The 23,850-nt window shown below is 46.4% G+C and overlaps 1 protein-coding gene across 1 annotated transcript in view; it reads right to left on the bottom strand.

Moving 5' to 3' along the window:
* Nucleotides 1-23,850, bottom strand: part of KCNH4 (potassium voltage-gated channel subfamily H member 4) — a 541,864-nt gene that overhangs the window by 515,884 nt on the left and 2,130 nt on the right. The window lies entirely within an intron of this gene.

Below are 23,850 nucleotides of genomic sequence, written 5' to 3' on the forward strand. Positions count from 1 at the left end.
GCGGGATCTCCGCAAAGAGAAACTGCAATACAGCTATCCCGCTACGAGTGCGGAGATCCCGCCTCGAGTGCGGAGCCTCTGCCGCAAGTGCGGAGGCTGTGAATCGGGCCCCGAGGGTTTTATGTACTGGTAGTGCCCAATTTTTTTTAAAAAAAATCCCAGGCTCCAAGGCTTTTGTCACGTGCCCGCTGCAGCTTGCACCATCCACTGCCTGTGCACAGTACACACGCTCCCTACTGAACTTCACACTCGTACGTGTGTCAGTCGGTACTTTTTCAGGTCAGCCCAGGCCAGTGGTCTCCAAACTTGTTAATGCTGCGCCCCCCATTTGAAAAATAAAAATCCTTGCCCCCCTCAGAATTCTTCACAATTGCTTCATAAAGACTGCAATGTTTAAATATGTCTAGACCTATTTAAACATTGCAGTTAAATACTGTTACCTTTTTAACAATGCAATAACATGCTTCAGCTTAAAACAAAGCCGTGTTATCTGTAAAATGTTTCTTTTTGCCAGGGCCTGGCGCCCCACCCCCCCCGGAAACTCTTGAGGCCCCCCAGGGGGGCCCGCCCCCCAGTTTGAAGACCTCTGGCACAGGCTCTAGGAATGGCCTGAGTGTGCTGGTATTGTATTGTATTGTAATCGTATTAATATAGCGCTTACTACCCCTGACGAGGCGTCGAAGCGCTTTTCGATGAGTAGAACGCTACTCCGGAACCCAACAAGAATTAGTGATGGATTAGTATAATTAAATAATGAGTACAGTTTTAGTATTATTATGAGTTAATTTGAGCCGCGGATATGAGAGTTTGTTAGTTAGATTGACTGGAGTAATGGAGGGGTGGAGGAGGAAAGAAATCCAGAAGTGTTAATTGGGAGTATATCCTTCATTTACTCAACCCAAAGGCTTGGGATGAGTAAAGGGGGGCGGAGGGGGAAGAGTATGTGGAAGGGTTAGGGAGAGCATAGTAGCAGGGAGAGATGAATGCAGGAGAATTTAGTAGGGTTGTGTGGGAGGTCACAGAGGTAGAGTGAGGTTTGGTGAGTTAGATGTGGAAGTGGAGGGAAGAGCTTAGGCAGAGATATTTAGGAGATGAAAGTGGTAGAAGGGTTTTGGGATGAGTCAGAGTGAGAATGGAGGATAGTTTGATAGAGACATGACATAAGAGTGATGAGTAGATAAGTGTGATAAGATGGGAGCAGGAATTCATAGATATCTAGTATAACAACCCACCCAGGAGCCATGCAATGATCCACGAACATGCCAAGCACAGAAACAACATATACACATACATACATATATATATATATATACACACACACATGAATACACACACATATGCACATACAATACATAATTAGAATCATCGGTAAAAAATACTTAGGCAGACAGGTTTAAAGAGTGTGTGTGTATTTTATTGTTATGACATAGTAGCAATACATATTTTCCAAAGAAACTATAAATAAATAGAAATATACATATAATCTGAAAAAATATTTATCCACATAGGCAAATGCAGTTCATAGTTGTTTAAAAAAGGTGGTTATGAAGGAAAGAGCCAACTCTTGAGTAGTTTTCTGAAGAGAAGAAAGTTATCTGTGGCTCTTATAGTTGGGGGTAATGAATTCCATAGTTTGGCTGCTTGGACGGAGAAGGATGTCCCACCTATAGTCTTTTTCTTGTATGGTGGTGTTCTAAGGCGGGTGCCAATCTTGAGCGGAGGGTTCTTTGTTGGATGTATTTGGTCATTTTCTTTCTGATAAAAAGCGGTCCTGTTCCATGTATAGCTTTGTGGGTGATACAAAGCAGCTTGAAAGTGCATCTTCTGGCAACGGGTAACCAGTGTAGTGCTCTCAAGGCAGTGGAGATGTGGGCTTGCGGCTTTATATGTAGTAGTAGCCTGGCTGCGGAATTCTGGATACGTTGTAGTTTTTTCATAACAGATAGAGATGATCCATGGTAGAGGCTATTGGCATAATCCAGTTTGGATAGTACAAGCGAGATAGTAGCTTGCACCTTGTGTGGAAATCCGAGGTGGGAGAAGATGCGTCGTAAAGTCTTTAAGGTGATGAAGCTTGTGCGTGCTAATTTGTCTACTTGGGCATTCATAGTTAACTTGGAATCCGTGGTGATTCCTAGGTTTATAACTTCCTTGGATAATAGAGGAGGTGGTCCGAGATCGTCAGGCCAGACGCACAGAGGGTCATAATTTTTCCAGTCACAACATATGAGTATTTCTGTTTTGGAGGTATTTAGTTTGAGATGGCTCCAGGTCATCCACTGATCAACGGCTCTGAGGCAACTGAAGATTTGTGAGTTTTCAATGTTTTTGGGGCCTTCTAATTTAATTTAAGTATTTGTGTGTCATCTGCATAGTTGTAGCATGTGAGATGGAAATCATTGATCAGTTCTAGTAAAGATATCATGTAGATGTTGAAAAGCAAAGGTGAGATGATTGTCCCTTGGGGGACCCCTGCTTTTGTGAGGTAGGGTTCGGAAGAGAAGGGGGGCGAGTGGATGATATTCGCTCTTTTTTGAAGATAGGAAGTAATCCAGTCGAGAGCAATCCCTTGTATGCCGGCTTCGTGGAGTCTTTGAGTTAGGGTGTCATGGTCAACCGTATCAAAGGCAGCTGAGAGGTCCAAGAGAAGTAGTGCAGCAACTCCATTTCGGTCGACTGTGTTTTTGAGATCGTCCCAGATTGCCATGAGTGCTGATTCAGTGCTTCTTCCTGGGCGGAATCCAGTTTGGAAGTCTGAAAGTAGAGAATTGTCTTCAATGAATTGTGACATCTGGGCAAATGCTGCTCTTTCTATCAATTTGCCCAGGAAAGGTCCATTTGTGATTGGTCTGTAGTTGTTGGGGTCTTGCGGGTCTAGGTTTGTTTTCTTTAATAAAGGTTGTATGTATGCCTTTTTCAGGTCTGCAGGAAAAGTTCCTGAAGTTAAAGAGTTGTTGATGATTCTTCTTACAGGTGTGGCAGCAGAAGTAGATAGAAGGATGTTCTTGAAGATTTGTGGTGGGCAAGGGTCAGAGGGGCAACCAGAAGGTCTGCTTGCTTTGACCAAATCCATAAATTCATCCTGGGATATTTGTTTGAAGGACTGTAGAGGTTGGGATGGTTTATTCTTAAAGGGTATTTTAGGAAAGGGGTTGGTGCTGATGGTTTTCTTCTGTTTTAAATAGGAGTCCAATGTGTCTGCCTTGGCTGTGTAGTGAGTTGCCAATTTGTTTGTGAAATCTTGAGTGGTGGGATGACTTCCTTCCATGCATGTAGGTTTTCGAAATTCATTGAGAATTTTATAAAATTCCTTGGTTGTAGATTGAGCATTTTGAATTCTGTCTGAGTAGTATCTTTTTTTAGCTTTTTTGATTGATGATTTGTATATCCTGTTAAGTTTGTGTAGCTGCAGTTTGTCGTGACTGTTGTTTGTTTTGAGCCAGGTCCGCTGCAACTTTCTGATTTGTTGCTTTATCTTTTTAAGTTCTGTGTTTCTCCAAGGTGTTGGTTTTCTTTTGTCGTGTTTAGTTTTTCTGAGTGGTATTAGGACATCAAAAGCTTCCTGTAGCCACTCATAAAGTTTTGGTACAGAATTAATTGTATCTAGATCTGTGTTTGCTGTTACTTGTGTTTCTAGGTGATCCAAATTGACTTTGCTCCATGGTCGATAGGTGTATGTATGTAAGTAGTTGTGGGGTGTGTTGATTTGTGGAGTTGTATGTCAGAAAGTTATCATATGGTGGTCTGACCAGGTGGTTGGTGTGATGCTATGAATAGTAACGAGTTCAGGCTTAGCAAAAATGACATCTAGGATGTGACCAGCGATGTGTGTGGGATTGTGTACAATCTGATGTAGGTTCAATGCGACTAGGCCAGTGGTGATAGCTTTTGGATGTGGCATATTGGGTTTGTCAAACCAAATGTTTAGATCCCCAAGAATGCATAGATTGGAGTATAGTGTAATAAGGTTTGAGACTGTGTCAAGAAAAGCATCTGGGAAAGTGGAGTTGTTAGGTGGAGGTTTGTAAAGGAGGAGAAAGTTATAGGAGGAAGTTGGAGTAGTGTGGCATCTGGTAAGGAGGGCTTCACAACCTTGTATGGAGATGTTGTCTGTTTTACTGAGGTTCATTGCCTGTTTGAATATAATAGCTAGTCCATCTCCTCTCTTGCCTATACGGTTTTGAGTGATGGTTTGATAGCCCGGAGGAACAGCTTCGTGCAACACTGGTGCCATGTCATCTCCCAACCAGGATTCAGTAATGAATAGTAAGTCAGGTTGTGTGTCTATGAGCAGGTCGTAGATGTGGTGCTTGTTTTTTGAGAGTGATCGAGCATTTATGAGCTGGCAGTTTAGAAAAGGTGTGTTAGTGGTAGTGTTGTTTTGTTTAGGAGAAGGGTAAGTAGTGTAATGTGAGCTTGAAGCAGGAGTGTTGCTAGTTGTGATAACTGTTTGAGGCTCACAATAGTCTTGCTTTTCAATATAGTGTTCCTCTTCCAGCTGGTGAAGGAGGCATTTTGTTGGGTCTGTGAGTGTGGGTGGTGGACTTGGTGGCTGAGGGAGCCATGAGGAGTGTAGTGTTTTTTGTAGGGTAGTTTTATTATGTAACAGACAAGGGGATGTGAGGCTGCTATGAGTGGCATGTTTCTTTTTTTATTTGCGTTTGTTTAGTGTGGATGGAGTATGGGTTAGGGGTGGTGGAGGAGCATGTGGATCATGATGTAAGGCCCTAAATTGTGCAATGGACTGCTGCATGTATATTCAATTGCTAAACACGCTGCTGATGTGCTGTGTTTAAAAGCAGACAGACAGGGCCGCCATGGGGTGGAATATAAAAATGTGCTGGTATTTGGAAATAAAAACTGATGCTGAGCCTTGGAAAACACCAGCACAAATTAAGCACTGCTTAGTCTTCCATTTCTAACGGCTCACGACAATACTGGCACTAGTTCTCTCAAAAACAGATTTTATTAACAGTGCTTAACTATGCCAACCACTCTATTTATGATACAAACTCTAGTGACATGACAGTGTAGCAGTACTAACCCTATACCACTCAAGGAAAAAATACTCAGGTAACTTTCCATATCTGGGCGGCACACTGGCAGCCAGGCCCAGAATGAATTAAATTCAAAGCCCTGTCTAGGGTTCATTCACCAGTCCACAAGACATTATCCTCCTTCTCCCATTCTAGGAAAAATGAGACAGGCCGCACCTCTCCCAGATGTCACGAGACCTAAGGATGCTCCTGCCTTTGCCTGGACATATAAGGGATCTTTTAGACCTTCAACAAAGTCTATTTTTTGTATCGGCATATACAGACCTGGTTAGTGCTGGGCCTGAAGTTCCTAGTGGGTGTTTAGTTTTTTATATGTGCTTTATATTTTTTGTGGGATACCAAGGACAGGGTTCAAGTCTTTATATCTACATAGTTGGAAGGACAGGGACAAGGTAGGGTTGAGGACGTAACTCTAGAGTACCTATTGGTAAAGTGCATTGCTCTGATTACCTTTCCTTTTTCCTGAATTTACAGTCCCACACTCCTGCTGCCAGACACAACTTTGATCCTCGAAGTTTGAGGATGTGAGACATTGTCTTTATGGCCCCATGCATAGGTGGAGTCAGAGGATCCGTAGGGTGCAATAGTGGAATCAAACGTGTGGCATCTAGGCCATGTGATGTCTGGAGAGAGTGTGGCCCACCCCATATTTGTAAGAACTGTCACAAGAAAGATTAAAGAAGATTACCGGCAATTGGGATATTTCAACAGGAAACACCTGCAGAACCCACTGCTGATCTACTCTGCAAATTCTAAATGACCCAAGTACAGGAGGTCAGGAAGGGTAAGCCAGATTCCTACAGGCAGATCTCTCAGTTCTGATACTGCTTCCTCTGCATTGGGCGACAATCCAAGATTGCTATTCATTTTGCAAACCCTTAAAATCGTCATGTCCCCAACAGGTCAGGTCACATCCTGGCATTGCACCAAAAGGATCCGTCTTCAGTACCAACAGGCCAGGATCTTGGAGCTGTCTCATGCATACTCCATGTCTCCGAAGACGCAGTGCTCCAGTGCTGGGATTTCATGTTGTTGTGTAGCCATTTTAGCTATTGTTTTATACACATTATTTTAGCAAACTAGGCCTGCCACTGTGCACTTTAACCTAGATATATTTTATTCAGCTTTGTTTTTGTTATTTTAACAATAGCCACATTTGTGGTCTTGTTTTATTTTCTCTATCTAGCTTTCTTTGCCTAGGCCAGCACTGCGCTCTTCAACAAGACATTTCTTTCACTCTGTGCTTTTCTCAAGGCTGCAGTAAGATCGGTTGCAAAAGTGGTACGCTTTGTCTCTAATGTGCACAGAAGCATACACACTCTTACGTGGGGATCCTTTTCTTGGAATGTCAGCTGTTTTATTATAAAAACAGTACAGTACATTGACCTATGTACGTTAGAGGGAGATTCCAGCCAGATGACCACGACTACAGGCCTCTTGCTCAGGTATGAGGGATGATGTCTTCCCAGGGGAACCTGAAGGGCAGAATTAGAGCTTAACATGCTGTGCTCTAACATAGCCTAGGTAGGAACTATTTTTAACGATCTTAGTGACAATATTGTGTTATTTTTATTTCACCCTCCTTTAATTTTAATCCTGTCATGCTTCATCGTCCTAGATATTGCAATACACGCTTTATTATCTAAGATGCAGTTACTTCAATACAACTTATTGAACTATAATGTGCCTCTGATTATCCTTGCATACATGAGACTAATGTAACTGAGAGAAACGGATGAGATCGGAGTGACTACGATTTCCCTGAGAAGTGATTTGTGTCATGCGCTCGGTTGCCCAATAATCCCTGTTCTTGGGTGGAGATGAGGCACTGCTAGTTAGCCAGAACAAAAACACGGATTAGGCCGACAAGTGTGACCTGGTGTGGGATCAGACTTAGTCCACTGCAATACAAGTGATTCTGCCGCCCGAATCCAGTTGTCTCATTAGGTTAATGAGAACCTATGCAACAGTGTCACAGTCTACTCCATGTTGGGCGTTGCTGTTCTGGTTCACTTTCATCGATCCAGTTGAACTAGCAAACCTGAAAGTGATGATAAGTAAAAGTAAAGCCCGGGGCTGTAAACAAAGTTGTCTGGTTCCTTTACAGAGAGCTGCACTTCACAGAAGTTCACACAATACAGTAAGTAAGTCTGGCAGAAGGGCAGCTATGTAGGTCTTTAACAATGATGCCAGCCCAACACTGCCTCAAAAAACACAAATTTTCACTTACTACCAACATAGATACTTCCAATAAGCGCTTCTAAAGGTTTGAAAAGAAAAGGACCTGTTTTTTTTGCTTCATGTATAAACCTGCTAGAGTTTACTTTTCCGCTTGAGAGGGCTCCCATGCTCCATGCCAGGGGGACACGATGGGTCGAGCCGGGCGTTGATGCTGCAGAACGGTGCACTGGAGGGTTCTCTTCACTTCTTGACTACAACTGAGCTGCACTTTGTACTTGTCTCCAAAACCTGGATGAGTAGAGTTTATGCACTATATGACCACACAGAAATAAATACAATTAAATAAATTAGCTGGACGGGGGCGTCATGAACGCCCCCACTGCATTAGCAGCCAAAGAGGGAAGTGGGTGGAGCTTTTGATGGGCCTCTTCTGTCTGCAGCTCGGAGAGCAAAGGCTCTTAAGTAACATGAAAGAGTGGGTGGTTGGTTGGCTAAGTGAGTGAAATGACTGATGGAAAGGTGTGTGAGCGAAAGGGCTAAATGGATGGATGGGTGGGTGAATGAATGAGTGAAAAAATTGATGTAAGGATGAATGAGTGAAAGAAAGGAGAGTGGATGGAAGGATAAACATGTTTGGCTAGATAAGTGAAAGAATGGATGGATGAATGGAAGGGAGTGTGGATGGATGGATGGATGAAAGGTTGAATGGATGGATAAGTAAAAGGATGGATTGATGATGAGAAAGGGCTGCTGGCTAGATGGGTGGAGTGAAAGGGTGGGTAAATGGATGAAAGGATGGCTATATGAGTGAAAGAATAGATGGATGAGTGAAAGGGTGGGTGGATGGATGAATCGATGGACGGAAGAGGGAAAGGGTGGCTGGATGAGTGAAAGGGAGGTTGGATGGATTGATGGGATTAGTGAAACGGAGGATGTACAGATGGATGGAGTGAAAGGGTGGGTGGATGGATGTACAAAAAAATTGATACATGAGTGAAAGGATGGATGGATGAGAGAAAAGATGGATTAATAAAAAAGAGTAGATGAGTGAAATGGAGGGTGGATGGATGGAAGAATGGGTGGATAGATGAGTGAAAGAATGGACGAGTGAAAGGAAGGGTGGGCTGTTGAAAGGCTGGATGGATAGATGAGTGAAAGAATGGATGGATGAGTGAAAGGAAGGGTGGATGGATGGACGGGTGAGTGAAAGAATGGATTAATAAGTGAGTGGATGGATGGATGGTTGAGTGAAAGAATAAATGGAGGGATGGGTGAGTGGTTGGGTGAACGGATGAGTGAAAGGATGAATGCGTGAGTGAAAGAGAGGATGGATGGAATGCAAGGATGGATTGAAAGGGTGGATTGATGAATGGGTGCATGGATAGATGACAAAAAGGATGGATGAAAGATGAATGATTGAAAGGATGGATGATGGATGTATGACTAAAAGGATGGATGGGGGAGTGAAAGGGTGGGTGATGAGATGGATGAGTGAATGGATGGATGGGTGGGCTTGGAAATTGATGCATTGGTTTGGATATGGATGGGCAGATGGACTGAATGGTAAAAGACTGAATGGTAGATGAAAGGATTAATGGATGACAGAATGTAAAGGTGAAATTGTGTTTCTTAGCAGGTAGATGAAAGGAAGAATGAATAGATGCTTGGATGGAAGAGACATGAGAGCTCTTCTTCGGAGGGTCGTGATGACTTGCTTCTTTGCATGGTGGCATAAAAGCTTTGGTTCAAAGTGTGGGGTATTTTATTTTTGTGGCTACTACCTTGATCTGGACAACAACAACTGATAAAAATTTGGGGGAAAAGCTGTGGCATAGATAGAGTAATCTTGATGTCACCATTTTACATTTTCTCCCAAGAGACAGATTAAGAACAATGAACCTGCTGCCCGTTGAATTACTGGAATCAGTGATGTAATTCCAAGTAACTATGTGCACCCAAAGCCTCCTATTGGTGGTGAAGACTTCAATTACAGCCAATAAGAAGACTTAACTTCTATCCCCAATACATTCCAAAGTAGTCAGAAAAAAGGAAGATGTTTGTATGAAATATTGTGTATGTTCTTTCTAATGTGGGTGCGTTCTTCAGGGAGGGACTGTTTTTCTTACACTGGTGGTAGTCTATTTTGTACACATAGGGGGTCATTACGACCCCAGCGGTCGGCGATAATGTGGTGGTAAGCACCGCCAACAGGTTGATGGTACTTACCGCCACATTATGACATTGGCGGGTTGGCTGAAGCCAACCACCTCAATGTAGTACTCCGACTGCCACAGCGGTAACAGCCACAGGGCTGGAGATATCCATCTCCAGCCCGGCAGCTGCCAAAAGACCGTCACCACCTTACCGCCATCCGCTGGCATGGCCACAGCCGGATTTCTGCCATTCTTGTGGTGGAAATCCGGCTGTGGTCATAATATGGCGGACGGCTGGTAGCAGCGGCGATGGTCTTTTGGCAGTCGTCGCCGCGGCGGTAAGCGGTTTTTACCGCCAAAGTTATAATGAGGGCCATGATGTTTTTAACAGAGGGATTCCAGAAAAGTTAGAGACTTTGGCCCTCATTACAAGTGTCCTCCTAATTCCGATAGGGCCGGTAACTTGTTACCGCAGATCAGTTTATTTTTGCATAGGGATGTCGGCGGAGCTCCGTGTGAAAATCTGAGGGAGAAATGAGGAATTGCTGGGGAAATATCACCCGGGATTATCAGTTTCCCCTGGTAAATCCTCATTTCTAAGGTGACCCTCAGGATCCAACTAGTAATGGCCTGGATCTTCCCCACCTCTGAAGTTACAAGTAGCCAGATCTTTCCCACCTCCGGAGTTACCGATACCACATATATCGATACCACCAGGGATGAAGAAAATCCAGTCCTAAAACCTCTGTGTGTGTCCAGGGAGCATATTCTCTTAAAATGCAAGGCTCAAAAGCATCTCCACCCACTGTCATGTCAGCCTTCTTGTGAAACTGATGAAAGGGTAGTGAAAGTTCTATAACTTAGGAGAAAACAGGGTGATGGGGCGTGCATTACAGCCTATCAGATCTCAGTAGGTTAAAGTGCCTGCTGCAGAAATCTACATACAGGGCACAAACTGTACTAGCCTGATTGTATCAACTTCCAGCTTGCATCCTCGTGATGCTGGCATAATGAGTACCACTGACTTTTAAAATGGTAACATCTAGAGGTCCCGGTTCGGTCAACATGCGTAGGATGTTGTGTTTCTCACCCAGAGCTCTCCTTTCACAAATGATGAGATTAACTAAATCAAGCTGTTTAGTTGAACGCGGACTACAGCTCCCAGAATGCATTTTATTGACAAATAATTAAAATTCGGGGTTCGAAACAGATTCGCCTGCCCACGTGGACTTATCTGTCGAACTTAATTGCCAGCTTTTCAGGAGAAACTGCGCTATTGCCAGGGTAGCATGAGGGATAGAGGAGAGCAGGGGCGGAAGAAAGCAAACATCACCCAATCTGATCACAGAAGCTCGAAAGAAGAAAGAAAATACCATCCAACCAGAGGAAAGAAGTCCCCCCGGACTGTTTACCGCAGCAACGCGGCTTCTCCAGGGATGTTTGCTGGGAAGAGGAAGACAACATCTCTCTCTCTGCATTACTTCTCTGAAGTCACACGTTTATAAATATCTCTTCAACTAGTCATTTTTCTTAAGGCTCTGTAAGTTCGCCTGCGCTCTTCCCAGGTAGCTTGCGTCATTGCCGCTGCAGCCCACCAAGTGTTAGCCCGTGCCAGGAAGCCCATACATGTCCTCTCCCTGGTCACAGGGCCGCACCCAGAACCGCTGGGGTCCCATAACCTGCAGGTTACATTATCAGCCTGCACCTCTTAGTAGGTCACCCAGATGTACTGCTAACAAGAGGGACATGGGATGCAGCAACCAGAGGCAATGGCATCCTCACCGACACCCACGTACAGACGGCAACACACAGGAAGGTCACGAACATCCTCTCCAGGGCAGCAGACCGCCAGAGCGACAAGGACACACATGGACAGATCTCCCAAGACACATCCAACATGGCGGAGATATGGAGTCAGCCATCTCATCCTGGTATGTAGTACACTTCCACCCTACAAATCCCATAACACAGCACCTCTCCAATCACATAGAAAGGTTGTCCTCCTCAAACAGAACACCCTAGACAGGCCCCTGGCACTGTCATGTGCATAACAGTACCTAAAGACAAGGCACTGCACACTCAGCTGTACTCTCCCAATATACAACCTAGCCAAAGCACTGTCAACAACAATACTACCCGTTCACTATACCAATGTACTACCTAGACATAGTACCGCCAGCTCATTTGTACTTTCCATTCACTCTGTGCTTAATTTGAGCCGGTGGTTTCCGGTGCGGAGCACATGCACTTATTTTTGTAGGCCCGGCACTTATTTTTGTGCCTCAGGCATTTCCTGCGAGCAAAAGACATATATGGGAAAGACGGAGGAAGAGAAAAACGAAAAAGCGTCACAGATGGAGAAAGCAGAAAGCTGGAAGAGTGAGCTGAAGGGGCAGGGAGTGGCTGTAAATGGATTAAAGAGGCCTGAGATGGCTTTAGGATTATGTTGCCTCAGTGTTCTGTGCTCGCACATTTGAGTGCTGCAGCCAGGTGTTTCGGAGGTGAAATTTGGGCACCGGCACGCTTTTATTTACAAATTAACCACTGCCTTCAGTACACCAACGTACAATTTGCAGCCACTCAGACAATGTTGGCTTAAACACACCACCCCTTCGCCTGCACAATAGCGCATGATAACCATATACCTGGCTAGCTATACTGCTTAGTAAACGATCTACATATCCGAGGTAACAAACAACTGACGACACAGCTCAATTAAGAACGTAACACTCGTCCATGCTGAAGGATCCAACTCATTTTACTTTCAAATTAACCAACGGAAACGCGTATTACGCCAAACACTAAAGCTGCCATTGTATCCCCGGGGATGATAGTATTTTCTGGTGAACGCCGCTCTGGAAAACTGATTTTTCCACTGTTCTTGTACCCTGGACTACAAGGTGTGGGAACACCAGGACGATTTTATCGGGTGCAGAATCACAGCCAGTAAATCTGTTGCTGAATGTGGCAGGGGCTGGGACACAACCCAGCCCTTCTGAACCCTGCAGCACCACGGTGGAGTGCACAAGGACCTGCCCTGTAGTCCCAGGCGGCGTCCTGCCCCTGCACACCCAACGTCCACGCCCCTCTGATCAGTTGTATCACCTGCTCAGACCGGATTTGGCCCCAAGGACCTGGTGCTCCTGAGTCCACATGGTTATCCGCCATTCCGGGGACAAAAGCTCATGGCCTCATTCAGGTCCAGAGATACAGGACGGAATTCTTATTTCGAACCTCGGTATCCCCCAGCCTTAAGCAAGCCATCTTGTGTTGGGGGTGTAAATACATTGCCACTAACCATACAAACAACAAAACAAAACCACCATACACCACAATCAGTGCTTTAAATGGGAAAAAATAAGTGCAGGTACTCATTAAAATGAGTTATGGGTGTGGTTGGTGGGCGGGGCTAGAGGCGGGGCTAAGGGTCAGACATGATGATACATCTATCCAGTATTCCTATTGCTCTTGCATTGCCCATGACAGTGGTCTTAAACACACAATATGTGCAGATTCCCTCTGCACATATGGCACACTACATAAATATTAAATAACAGCAAGGCCCTCAGAAATATGTATACAGTCCATTGCATTTAAAGGGAAAGGATAGGTTGAATGATCATCTCGATGCGTCATGAGTTTTTGGTATCAATTTGCCAGGTTTAAAATTGTGCACAATGGTTAGCAGGCTCTTGAGGGTAAGTTCTACCCACAACTATGTTATCTTGGCTTAGCTCTGTGTTATGTTGATCCAGTATTGTATGATGTGGGGCAAGGGAGGAGTTTCACCCAATAGTGTGTGAAATTGGCTCAGCATTGTGTGCTCTTGACCCATGGTGTGTTGTTCCATGCGACTATTAAAGCAGTACACTGTTCCTAAGAGACCAAGGTGAACTATAGAGAGTACTCTGGGGTCCTAATTGATAGGAGCAAGAGTCCTCACACACCCAAATGGTTAGCATTTATCTAGGGTCCTGAGCCAATTTTATTCCTATTTCATTCTTTGAACTCTCCCCGTTTCTTCCTCCCTACTCATTTGCGGGACAGTGAGGCATCATCGAGAAAAAGATCTCCGGCAAAGAGCCCCCCACTGGGTGGTGCCCGTCAGACATTGCAGCGCCGGTCTGACGAGGAGCTGGTCCGATGATGAAGCATGACACCCATTTGGGTGTGTGAGGACTCTTGCTCCTATCAATTAGGACCCCAGAGTACTCTCTATAGTTCACCTTGGTCTCTTAGGAACAGTGTACTGCTTTAATAGTCACTTGCATCGGAGGGTATACACTGGACCTTTAATCCTCCCTATCCCCGTTATTTTTGATGTGTTGTTCCATGCTACTAACAAGTGAACATGGCTTAAAACAGTTTATTTTAAGCCATCCTTATCTGATCTTGAGCCATTGTGTCATTTAGGCCAGAACTAATACTGAACTATTGATGTATTATATTGTGCCAGTGATGTGGGGTCTTAGCTCAGCCCTGTTTGATCATGGCTAAGTCACTTTAGATCTTTGTTCAGATTTGTGTTGCCCACAGAGGTCAGATAATGAAAAGATTAGGGTGAGCAGCACTTAGTTCCTAATTGCATGCATGCAAAACCTCATGATGGTGACGGGGAAGTTAAAATGATATGTTAACTTTCTTGTGCTGCCTTCATTCTGATGAAAGCTAAGAAGAAAATACAGTTTCTGCAATGTATGTGTCTCAAAAACTATTAGGTATTCTCACTATGTTACCATGTATACAGTAGGGTCTGTAAAATGCGTGGTCATGGCCCTTTTCCCCTATCTTCCCTGCCATAGAAGGAGGTTGAGAGTGCAGCTCCTCCAGAGCAGTTTCAACACACATTGGCATGAAGTTGCAGTGCAGTACTATATAATACTGATATAATACTGAGTTGATTTATAAGATACATTAACTGAAGTGCCCCTAGTTCTCATCTCTAGCTGCTGAATTTGAAAGTGTCCAGCAAGGGTGGCCCAAAACACCTCAAGAGGCCACTGGCGCAACAAAGGCCCCCGCACCCGTGGGTGGCTGAGCTCCAGGAGGCCCCCTCAGCACAGCACCTGGCATGGGTTAGTCTGGGGGGGGGCCCTCCATGTTCTTTGCAGGGAGGCCCCCTCCACTTTTTGCACCACTGCAAGAGGCCCAGACTGGGTGTGAGTGCACACTGTAAATAAGGTGTGATAGGAGTGCATTTCAGGGACCAGCCTTTCTTTACAAGGTGAAATGGGGAAGGCATTTTACCTTTAGGTATTCTAATAGTGAGTGGTGTGAAAACCTGCTGGGAATAGGCACTAATCAAAAAGGAATAATCCCTAAACCAGGAATGCATCCAAGCCATCAGCAGCAGCACTATTGGCCCCAGCAAGTTAATAATCGGTGTGCCCCTGGAAACTGACTGGAATAGCAACATTAGTAATTATTTCTATACCAGTTGCAGCACACACCAAACCATGTGAGAAATGTATTAATAGAATAGGTTAACTCTTCACACAAAATGTAGGCCAAACATGATGATATTCCTTGTTTTGTAATATTTTCAGCTTGTTAATGGCGTACTTTATGCTTGCATTTGGCACAATACTTAAATATTCTTGAGTGCACGTACACCCAGAAATAAACAAGCAGAGATTAACTCACACAGCATTCCACATATTTTCTTTAAAATATATCCTGAGTGTCCCGATTCTCTCCCACTTGCCGTCGCTTTTCTCCTACACAAACCAGGCACACACAAGTAAGCCAACACACAGACACTCACGCATAAGACTCGGGTGGGACGAAAGCCATTTTAAACTACTTAACACCGTGGCTTGTGGCTTTCTTAATTGCGCCTGTTATTGGGCTTCCAGGATTCAGTGTGTTCACAAATTCACAAGATAGTGTGAACGAGATTGACTGTGCAGGGCCTTAATGGGCCATGCCCCATCCTCCAACATAGTGTGTGAGATCCTGGGCAACCGGACATTATGCAAATGAGACTATGCTGAATAGTTCAGCAGTGGCTCAGCTTGGGGCTACAAAGGCAGTTTGGCTGTCAGAGTGTCGTCCAGACAGACTCCACTTTCACAGCCTCGAGCTCAGCAGCACAAGCAGCAACGAGCCATTTATGAGTACCGGTACTCTCCTTGCAGGCAGAGAAGTGCCGGTACTCACAGGGGTAAAATTAAGAAGTGCCGGTACTCAGTACCTGTGAATACCGGCCCATTTAAAGCACCGACCACAATTCAATGGAAATCGCAGAACTATAAAAACAGGGTGCACGGATGACGTAAGCGCAGCAGTGATTTACCAGTCATAGAAAGTGTGATAAAGATGCTGACAATTTAAAGAACAAGCATTTACAATGCAACGGGTCTCGCATTTCTCCGAGTTAGAGCTATTAGCAGTTGTAAACTCCCAAACTGACTTTTCTTGCCACATTAAATGGAAGAAAAGAGCGCGATCACGCAGCTACAGTTCACTCGTAGTGAAACCTATTGGCAAAAGTGCAATTATCTACGTAACCGGCAAAAGTGCAATTAACTATGTAACAGGGTCAATGTCATGTAAAGCGCTCGACTTCTGCCCAGCGAGATCGCGCTGCGAAAAAAGATAAAAAGTAATCCACAAACCGGACGGAAAACAGCGAGCCTTGTATGTTTTCAGGACTTGGTCGCTGCGCTCGAGAAGGGCTAACCACTGGAAAAGGCATGACATATGCATGCCTTCCACTAATGAATGCAAGCAGATTTTAAAAGACAAGCCCATGAACCAATGAAAGACACTGACGTGACATGGACAGGGCTCTGAGCCCTTTACTAACTACTAAAGTGTCTCGCAAGCGAAATGCATTCATGCGACACAGGCTCGACCCTAAAAAAGGAACCAGAATGAGGAACGTGCGTGGGAAATTAGATGCCCACAGTGATACAGGTAACATACTTCCACACCAGCAGGACATGTAGGCGCACTGGGACATGGTGCCATGTACACTATGTACACTGCTACATTAAGCACACTTGCACATAGAACATGAGAGCTAACTGACAAAGGCATGGTATTCTGCACTGTTTTGCTTGGCGTCCTCATCAGAAACGCTGAGAGGACTGCCAGTGTCCAAGGTTAAATAGTATTTTGCCGCACTGTGTGAAATTTGAGTAATTTGCTTTCATATAATTGGATGACATTTTTGTAAAATTACATGAAATTATGCGTAAATACATGATATGAAAATCCATCCATTTACGCCATATTTTCCAGTAAAATGCGCCCACTGATCATTTTTTGGTGCGAGGATGCATTTAAACAAAGTACCACAAACAACAGCTGGTCAAGCTCTGTTGTTCATGTACATTCACAGTAACTTTTACTGCAAATCAAGTGTAATAACGTGAAGGGTCGTAATTGTGTAAAATTTGGGGAATTTCAAGTTACAAACATAACATGAAATGCCCAAAATCACACAAATAATGCCACCATAATTTAAATTTTGATTAGGCCTAGTATTTTGCCTGCAAAGGTGCTCCCCATATATTTTAAAAAGCCAAAAAGCCAGTTTGATGGACTTTTGTAGTAATTTGGCTTTGCCTCTAAATGAGATTATGAAACCACTGCCTTGTCTCGCCTTAAAGAAGGGGACTCGAGAAGCATGTACACTCAGAGACATGGGGACAGGGAGCCACTGAGCTGGGCGGCATGGTCAAAGTAATTAAGGGTGTGGCTTAAACATGTGAACTTAATTTCTGTGGTTCCAAAGGTGTCCCATCTGACCAGTATTTGGGTGCTTCTCTGAGCTTTCTGTTAGTGCATCCAGACATATAACAGAACAACTGGCACACCCCTAAAACCAAGCAGGGCTATTGGCTTTGTCAATGGCTATTAGCTGTTTAAGATAAATGAGTAAGAACATTGCTGAATTGTAAATAGTTGATATTGAAAATATGTTAATTCTGAAATGATTAGACTGAATTAAATATTACAGAGGCCTGTGGAAAGAGTAGTGGTCTCCAGATTGTCTCAGTCACTCGTGTTATGTTCACTCTAGGTTAGAGATGCGTGCCCTTTTCGCTTGCATATCTTGTCCCTTGTCTGTTACTGCTTCAGCTCCCTCTTCTCCCTCTCTACTGGAGGCACTACCTAGCATCACCTTTACTTTACCATCCACAAATACCCAAAGCGCCCACTTACTTGCAATATGCATTCTCTTCCACTTTCACCTTGTCAATATTTCAACAGCCGTGTGCCTCCTTCACACATATTTGCACAGAACCACAATTGCAACTGGAATACAGGAACAGTGCCCTGTGCACTTTGCACAGAGGCCAAGGATTGGATGGTCAGATATTCTGAACAGATGTGTGACCCATTGACAGGCACTGCTAGAAACGGGCACTGGCTTCCTCATGAACTCCAGAGCTCTTAATCGTGGCCCATTCTAAACACCCAGAGGTGGCTCAGTTCGAGGTGTGCGCTACACAGCAGTAATATGCTGCCCAAATATGGAAACACAACGTCCTGGAAGTAGCTGACGCTCTTAGAGAACTCAAGATCAAGTAAGTGTGAATTATAAACAGGAACTAAATCACGGACATGGATTGCATTAGCGGTTTTTACACTCTGCATCAGATGGCTCAGAGGATAATGTGATGTTTCAAGCTCTGTGCTGTGTTCATGGGGTTCTTGGTGGATTTGGCCCATAGCGTCCGTGGCAGGCGCTTGCGCGTTGTACCCCCAGATGTCTCTTACATTCCGCGAAAACTAATTTGGCGATTGTTCCAAAATATAGACGGGAGCGGATGAGAGGCAGAGCCTTTTCTGTTCGGACTGCTCACTTATGAACCCCATCCCTGCGAGCCATACATGACAGGCTGGCTCTCTGAAAGGCCTTAAAAACCTGAATTCATTTGCTTTAGTTATTGCGTTTTGTGGTGTTGTGTTGGTTAACACCTGCTGTCGGCTGCGTTATACACATTTCTTACCACAGCACAGCATCCGTTGTTCAGGCATCGCAGTCTTTTGTAGGGGCCCTTTTCAGTGTCCGTTTTTTATTTCTACCAGTTTTGAGGCCTGGAGGGGCCCGCCCACTTAAATCCCTGGTTAGGTGAATGGGGACGGGGTGGCACTGGGGCAATCAAACACTGTGATGGAAAAACCACGGGGTCGCGGAGACACCGAGACACCAGGAGAAAGTGGTGCTGGGACGAGGGGACAACACGGAACACTGGAGAAACCGCAAAAGAGGTCTCGAGAGACCAGAAAGGTGCACTCAGGCAGAGAAACATCGGGACGGAGTGATGCTGGGGCGAGGGAACACCATAAAATACAGGAGACACAGGAAGAAAAGGGCTCGAGAGATCAGGGACGGTGCACTGGGGCTCTCAGGCAGAGAAACATCGGGACGGAGTGATGCTGGGGCGAGGGAACACCATAGAATACAGGAGACACAGGAAGAAAAGGGCTCGAGAGATCAGGGACGGTGCACTGGGGCTCTCAGGCAGATAAACATCGGGACAGAGAGATGCTGGGACGAGGGAACACCCTAAAATACAGGAGACACAGGAAGAAAAGGGCTCGAGAGATCAGGGACGGTGCACTGGGGCTCTCAGGCAGAGAAACATCGGGACGGAGTGATGCTGGGGCGAGGGAACACCCTAAAATACAGGAGACACAGGAAGAAAAGGGCTCGAGAGATCAGGGACGGTGCACTGGGGCTCTCAGGCAGAGAAACATCGGGACGGAGTGATGCTGGGGCGAGGGAACACCATAAAATACAGGAGACACGGGAAGAAATGGGCTCGAGAGATCAGGGAAGGTGCACTGGGGCTCTCAGGCAGAGAAACACCGGGACAGAGTGATGCTGGGACGAGGGAACACCATAAAATACAGGAGACACAGGAAGAAATGGGCTCGAGAGATCAGGGAAGGTGCACTGGGGCTCTCAGGCAGATAAACATCGGGACAGAGAGATGCTGGGACGAGGGAACACCCTAAAATACAGGAGACACAGGAAGAAAAGGGCTCGAGAGATCAGGGAAGGTGCACTGGGGCTCTCAGGCAGAGAAACATCGGGACGGAGTGATGCTGGGGCGAGGGAACACCCTAAAATACAGGAGACACAGGAAGAAAAGGGCTCGAGAGATCAGGGACGGTGCACTGGGGCTCTCAGGCAGAGAAACATCGGGACGGAGTGATGCTAGGGCGAGGGAACACCATAAAATACAGGAGACACAGGAAGAAATGGGCTCGAGAGATCAGGGAAGGTGCACTGGGGCTCTCAGGCAGAGAAACATCGGGACGGAGTGATGCTGGGGCGAGGGAACACCATAAAATACAGGAGACACAGGAAGAAATGGGCTCGAGAGATCAGGGAAGGTGCACTGGGGCTCTCATGCAGAGAAGCATCGGGACAGAGAGATGCTGGGGCGAGGGAACACCCTAAAATACAGGAGACACAGGAGGAACAACATGGAGCTTGAGAACACAGAGAAGAGGGCAATCGAGACATTAGGGGGGTCGACAGAAACACCTGCATAGAAACACTGGGACAGAGTGACACGGAGACAAGGAAACACGGGGATGGGAACACCAGGGGATCCGAAACATAAGGGGAGGGGGACTCAGAGGCGCCGGGACAGTGACACCGGGGCACAACGGAGTGTGAGGACACCGCAGCACGGGCTCTCAAGAGATACGGACAGGCAGACTCAAGTTATGGGGCAGGTTGAACAATGGGTCGGGATGACATGGGGGCGGGGAGGGAGCGAAGTTGGGAACACGGTGACGCCAGAATAAGGGATCTTGGGAGATAAACACGGGGGAAACACTGGGGCAGAGACACACACCTCCGGGAGACGCTGTTAGTAACAGAGGCGAGGACAGGAACACAGAGAGCATGTCAAGCCTAGAAGGAACCAGGTCACGAGCCCCCCACATTTAAGAGCGCGGGCCACGTGCGCGTAGGTCATTTGAAGGGGCGCTAGACCTGCATCTAAGGCGTCTAACAGAGGCAGCCACAGCCTCGGGCATTATTCAAGGTCACGTAGGACAGATGGGAGAACGCGAAACACACAACCCTACTTCCCCTACTGAGCACCCCCGCGGTGAAAAGGCCTCAACTTCCCTCCCAGGAGGCAGAAGGAAGTCGCCTCCACTGCACCCTCCGCCCCCACCTCCACCCTCACAGCGCTGCTACAGGGGAACCCCTCAATACATTAGGTTATAGCAATATTTGTCATTTACAGTGCATTGAAATGTCAGAAGAGTGCCTCGAAGCACTGAAAACAAGTTCGTACTAATACTGCTATGACATAACAGTATGACCGGGGGTGAAGTAGCATTACACATTATGACCTGACATAAGGCATTGGCTAGGGCCAGACCAGGCTGCAAACTGGCCTCCTCTGATGCAGAACGGGCCTCCCCCACAGATCTGCAACAACTAGACAGGCCTCTATGGAAATATGCAGCCTGATGAAGAGGCCTGCTTAATGCCTAACGAAGCGACTAAGTTGCCACGAAAGCGACAACCAACAGTACAAGGTGGCCTAATTAAAGAGCCATCCTTACAGGAGCGCTTGCTCTGGTTTTTATGTTTAATAAAGTCTAATTGTTTTCTTATCTGAGCAATGCATGTACCCCAGCTACAGGAGAGGTCCCTCTGACCAATCAGAGCCAGCTGTAACCTACCAGTGATGTTGTTCATACTCACCAAAAAAACAGACACTCTGAAATGACCACTACTACTCCGAAAACAAGAGAGCACCTTCTCACAACTCAGATATCTAATACTGTCTCACCACAGGAGATGTGACCTTATCGTTCAGAGCAGCCTAGACAAATACCCTGACCACAGGAGGGGTGCCCTTACTAGCCAGAGCAGCCTAGAGTGGTGCGCCTTACTACCCAGAGAAGCAAATACTCTGACCACAGGAGGGGTGACCTTACTAGCCAGAGCAGCCTAGAGTGGTGTGCCTTACTACCCAGAGAAGCAAATACTCTGACCACAAGAGGGGTGCCCTTACTAGCCAGAGCAGCCTAGCGTGGCGCGTCTTACCACCCGAGAAGCGAATACTCTGACCACAGGAGGGGTGACCTTACTAGCCAGAGCAGCCTAGAGAGGTGCTTCTTACTACCCAGAGAAGCAAATACTCTGACCACAGGAGGGGTGCCCTTACTAGCCAGAGCAGCCTAGAGAGGTGCTTCTTACCACCCAGAGAAGCAAATACTCTGATCACAGGAGGGGTGGCCTTACTAGCCAGAGCAGCCTAGAGAGGTGCTTCTTACCACCCAGAGAAGCAAATACTCTGACCACAGGAGGGGTGACCTTACTAGCCAGAGCAGCCTAGAGAGGTGCTTCTAACTACCCAGAGAAGCAAATACTCTGACCAAAGGAGGGGACCCCTTTACTAGCTAGAGCAGCTTAGTGTGGTGCGTCTTACTGCCCGAGAAGCAGATACTCTGACCACAGGAGAGGTGCCCTTACTAGCCAGAGCAGACTAGCGTGGCGCGTCTTACCACCTGAGAAGCAAATACTTTGACCACAGGAGGGGTGCCCTTATCGTTCAGAGCAGCCTAGACAAATACCCTGACCACAGGAGGGGTGCCCTTACTAGCCAGAGCAGCCTAGAGTGGTGTGCCTTACTACCCAGAGAAGCAAATTCTCTGACCACAAGAGGGGTGCCCTTACTAGCCAGAGCAGCCTAGCGTGGCGCGTCTTACCACCCGAGAAGCAAATACTCTGACCACAGGAGGGGTGACCTTACTAGCCAGAGCAGCCTAGAGAGGTGCTTCTTACTACCCAGAGAAGCAAATACTCTGACCACAGGAGGGGTGCCCTTACTAGCCAGAGGAGCCTAGAGTGGTGCGCCTTACTACCCAGAGAAGCAAATACTCTGACCACAGGAGGGGTGCTATTCCTATCCAGAGCAGCCTAGGGAGGCCCATCTTAGTACCCACAAAAGCAAATACTCTGACCACAGGAGGAGTGCTCTTCCTATCCAGAGCAGCCTAGAGATGTGTGCCTTACTACCCAGAGAAGCAAATACTCTGACCACAGGAGGGGTGCCCTTACTAGCCAGAGCAGCCTAGAGAGGTGCTTCTTACCACCCAGAGAAGCTAATACTCTGACCACAGGAGGGGTGCCCTTACTAGCCAGAGCAGCCTAGAGAGGTGCTTCGTACTACCCAGAGAAGCAAATACTCTGACCACTTTACAGGAGACCCCTTTACTAGCTAGAGCAGCTTAGAGTGGTGCGTCTTACTGCCCGAGAAGCAGATACTCTGACCACAGGAGAGGTGCCCTTACTAGCCAGAGCAGCCTAGCGTGGCGCGTCTTACCACCCAGAGAAGCAAATACTCTGACCACAGGAGGGGTGCCCTTACTAGCCAGAGCAGCCTAGAGAGGTGCTTCTTACTACCTAGAGTAGCAAATACTCTGACCACAGGAGGAGCCCCTTTTACTAGCTAGAGCAGCTTAGAGTGGTGCGTCTTACTGCCCGAGAAGCAGATACTCTGACGACAGGAGAGGTGCCCTTACTAGCCAGAGCAGCCTAGCGTGGCGCGTCTTACCACCCGAGAAGCAAATACTCTGACCACAGGAGGGGTGCCCTTACTAGCCAGAGCAGCCTAGAGAGGTGCTTCTTACTACCCAGAGAAGCAAATACTCTGACCACAGGAGGGGTGCCCTTACTAGCCAGAGCAGCCTAGACAGGTGCGCCTTACTACGCAGAGAAGCAAATACTCTGACCACAGGAGCGGACCCCTTCACTAGCCAGAGCAGCCCAGAGAGGCGCCTCTTGCTACGCAGAAAAACACATTCTCTGACCACAGGAAAGATATTCTTACTAGCCTGAGCTTACCAGAGAGGCCCATCTTAGTACCTACAGAAGCAAATACACTGGCCACAGGAGGGGTGTCCTTGCTAGCCAAAGCAGCCTAGAGAGGCGCCTTTTACTACCTGAGAAGCAAATACTCTGACCACAGGAGGGGTGTCCTAACTAGCCAGAGCAGCCTAGAGAGGTGCTTCTTACTGCCCAGAGAAGTAAATACTCTGACCACAGAAGGGGTGTCCTTACTAGCCAAAGCAGCCTAGAGAGGAGCCTCTTACTACCCAGAGACGTCAGAACTCTGACTACCAAGGATTTAGTAGTCAGAGAATCCTAGAGTGGCATCTCTTCCTACCCAGAGAAACAAATACGCTCTGCCCACTTGAGAGGTGCCTGTACTAGCCAAAGCAGTCTACAGTAACAAGAGAGGAACCTCTTACTAGTCAGAGAAGCAAATACTCTGGTCACAGGTAAGGTGCCCTTCCTAACCGGAGCAGCCTATGTTCTGTGGTTACAAAAGAGGTCATTCTTACTAACAGGAGCGGAGTCTCTTGCTTCTCACAAAAATACATACTTTCCATCCAAGAGAGGTGTATCTTGTTATCCGCAAAAAGCACATGCTCTTCCACCATTTACTACCCAGAAAAAAAGT

The sequence above is a fragment of the Pleurodeles waltl genome, chromosome 6, assembly GCF_031143425.1.
Source record: "Pleurodeles waltl isolate 20211129_DDA chromosome 6, aPleWal1.hap1.20221129, whole genome shotgun sequence".
NCBI lineage: Eukaryota > Metazoa > Chordata > Amphibia > Caudata > Salamandridae > Pleurodeles > Pleurodeles waltl.